This window comes from Saccostrea cucullata, unplaced genomic scaffold (assembly GCF_032062105.1).
Source record: "Saccostrea cucullata isolate Sc308-1 unplaced genomic scaffold, CSIRO_AGI_Scuc_v1 ctg2876, whole genome shotgun sequence".
NCBI classification, from domain to species: Eukaryota; Metazoa; Mollusca; class Bivalvia; order Ostreida; family Ostreidae; genus Saccostrea; species Saccostrea cuccullata.
In genome coordinates, this window is record NW_026927466.1 from 1 (window position 1) to 3927 (window position 3927).

At 34.4% G+C, this 3927-nt stretch overlaps 1 pseudogene; it reads left to right on the forward strand.

Annotated features, from left to right (window-relative positions):
• Positions 1-1465: 1465 nt before the first annotated feature.
• Positions 1466-2727, forward strand: LOC134274557 (uncharacterized; annotated as a pseudogene).
• The last annotated feature ends 1200 nt before the right edge of the window (positions 2728-3927 follow it).

Sequence of the window (3927 nt, forward strand, 5' to 3'; positions counted from 1 at the left end):
GTAGCGATAACAAGCATTTCTTGCGAAAGGGGCAATAACTTCGAAAGCAGACATAGTTCATATGCGTTGGGTCAAATTTGTTCATAACTTTTAATGACCTTTACGATGAACAAAAAGTCTTTTCGATAAATGTCGAAACAAAAAATCAGCGGAAGAAGAATAATAATAAGAAACATAAGAAAATCAATAGGTCTTTCCACAGAAAGGTGGAAAGACCTAATAATAATCAGAAGCATTTCAAGAGGTCTTTCCACAGAAAGGTGGAAAGACCTAATTAAGATTTGTAAAAAAAATTCTATAGTGGGCTTTTTTTCATTTCTTTTTTGTTCTTGGGTATGAGAGGGGATGAGAGGTTTTTGTATCCTTTTTGATTTTTAACCGCCCCCATTTTAGTGAAAATGGACGAATAGATGCATGTAGTTTCCACATTAAATTAAATTTATTACACGATTTTTAAATTCCTTAAACTTAATTCAATCTGACATCGTGTTCCTTTTCATATTTAGCCCTTAATAACTTATTCATAAATATTTTTATGATTTTTTTTACAATATGACATTTCTTCTTATTTAGTTGAATGAAACACTATTAATTATAAAAACCCGAAGAATTAATCCAGAAATTGCACATATGTTATTTTTTAGGTCAACTCAGGTGACCTATTGCTATCCGTTTCCGTCCGTCGTCCATCGTCCATCGTGTGTTAACCGTGTGTTAGAATTCGAACATTTTTATAATGTATGAAAAATATTCAAAATTTCAATGACAACCTGAATTCTTAACCAATTTCTGATCATTTAAAAAAAATTCAAGCAAAAAAAAGTTGGTTTTATAAGATTAATTTTATCCAATAAGGGTTATATAAGAAACTCTACCCTTTGCTATCTTGCACAAATGCCTGGTAAGGTACCTACATTTTTTGTGAGTTAACATATTAAAGTAACAACACTTCAATGACAAATCTTGAAAAAAGTTATATATTATTAAAGAATGTGTCTTCTGTCCTTGCTTAAGTTAATCTTTTTCTTTTTAAACTTTGAAATACATGGACAGGCTAGGATGCAACACCCTACGTAGAGTACATCAGTGTTTCCAGTGTCAAGGGATTCTACTGTAACACGTGTAAACATGACCTTTGTCTACAGTGTAAAGAGATACATGTTATTGATCTGGATACAAAATACCATGATGTTATGATTTACTGCGAAAAATATGACCACATTACAAAACACGAAACTTGTGAGAGACATCCAGAGAGTATATAAAAAGCACTGTCATTCCTGTAAACTTCTGGTCTGTTTCCAATGCAAAGAACACAAAAATCATAATGTACTGGAAATAAGAGTAGCATATAAAACAAACCGACAACAATATAAAGACATCTGTTGTGTTCTGACAGGAATCAGATCTGATAAAAAATCTTGTCACGCACATTCTTCAACAATCAGTCAAAGATGTCAATAAAAGCTCAGAAACTAAAGAACCTCGTAGACACAATAATGCGTGATGTTAAAATCAGACACAAAAGATTTATTCAAAGTTTACAACATCAGACGAGAAAAATAACAGAACATCTTACCAGCATAGATACCTTTGAACACAGATCTGATCAATTGACAAACAGACCGTTAGAATTTCTCATGTACTTGAAGAAAACTCGGGTACACAAGTTAAAGGACACTCCTAGTCTCACACAATACACCCTTGTCTGCTTAAATGAGGATATAAACACCGAGGATGTACCTGATTTACTGGGTGAAATCCAAATAATAGATACAGGAAAAAGACAAGTTAGCAATGAAAGTCTGCTGAAACTGATGTCTTTACCTGTATTACACAGGTCTGTCACAGTGCTAGGTGAAATGTATCATATTTCCGGTGTGACACCAGACCAGGTCTGGATCAGTAATGGTAAAAATCTGATCTTGATAAGAGGGTGACGTACTACATAATCTGACAGATGTAAGAAGCATGTGTGGACAACACACAGTGAATCTTACTGGTGATCTTCTTTATATAGACAGGGATGATAACATTATCAAACTTTCTAATGATAACAGAACAAAGTCTACACTGATTAAGAAAAAAGACCAATGGGTACCACAGTGTATCTACTCCTCTCACCTCACCGGCGATTTGCTGGTCGGGGTGTGGTCCTACAAAACAGGCATGATAATAGCACGTTATAATTACACAGAACAAAACAAACAGAGAATACAGCATGGCAACACAGGCCAGAAACTGTATTCTGATCCTACCTACATCACAGAGAACCGAAATGAAGATGTTATAGTGTCTGACAGGTGGCGTGGTGTAGTGGTGACGGAGAGAAGAGGTAGACATCGCTTCTCCTACACAGGACACCCATCAGGATCAGGATTATTTCCAAGAGGAATCTGTACTGACGCGCTGTCACATATCCTGATGTGTGACAGTTTAACCAACACAATTCATATGATTGACAAGGACGGGCACTTCCTGTCACTGATACTGACAAGACAACAAAGGATAAATGGGCCAATGGGCCTGAGTTATGACGACAAAACTCATCTTCTCTGGGTTGGATTATCCTACGGGGAAAAAAAAGTTTGTGTATACAGATACATAGAGAGGCAGGACTAACTACAGTGTATAACAAGTCAGAGTAAAATAGATATATGACATTACACATTCTGTACTGACACAGGGCCATCGGACAAGTGAATTAGAAAACCAGTTATAACGAAGTCACAGGGGCCCATGAAATTACTTCGTTTATCCGTTATTCGTTATAAGCATTTAAAAAATTCATTACCGGTAAATTTATTTATAAAGCTGGGGATCCAAGCCGACTTTGCTGTATCCGTATAATCACAATATCCGTGTTCGTACTGAACGAGTTTTGCTATATAACGTACACATACATACAAAAACAGAAGTATGAAGGATATGGAGATGCTCCTTGTCATGATCAGGAAATAACGGGAAAAAAATCCGTCGTCAATTCAGTGTATAAATAATGGACTAACAATAAGTATGAAAAACGTCAGTCAGCATTTGACTCAATGATAAATTGTATTTGCTGACAAGGTCATTGTATCGACCAAAATATTCGAAATAATATCTTAAAATAAGACTGTTGATATACTAGTTTCATCAACTTGTCTGTCAATAACTTATTTCGTGTTAGAATCTGTTCACACGTAATGCATACTCTTTCGTATAGAATCAACTGAGATATATGCAGGTGATAAAGGTATATTGCTGCATAAATTAGAGAAGATGACGATAGAAAAGTCATCACGTATATCATAGATCATGTTTTTTAGATTACCATTAACGTCCTTTTCAAGTAAAATATCCAAGTATGAAACAGATTTGTCAGACTCTATTGAATCCGCGAAATCGGGTATTCCGTGCAACTTTCTATAAAAACTAAAGAATAAAGCAACGGCGCATTATGCCAGTAACTGTTACTTGTACAACAGTATCTTTTGAACTTATTTTTATTAAACCTAATTCATACGGTTCTCAAGTAAGTTTAAAATCACACGTCAAACACTGTTGGGGTAACAAGGAGGACACAATGGCATTATTATTTTTCAATATAATTTCTAAAAACAAATAACTACACTTCCTTTGTCTTTATTTCCCATTAAAGTATTCCATATACTTAATTTTCTAATTTGTGCACTATTCACAAAACGTGAAATTTTAAAGAAATTTAACGACTAACGCCGTGTTATGTATTTTTAATGAAAAATGTATGGCGTCCCTTTCACGTGAAATATAAATTATTCCTAAAAGTTAGAGAGTTCAGTATAAGCGAGTCATAATTGAATATCTCTGCCTTTTAATCGATACAAGATATGCTATTTTACCTTTATTTTATGCATTTATTTGAAAATTGAGAGCGAGAAGTCATATGAACAGGATTTTCTTGGTTTT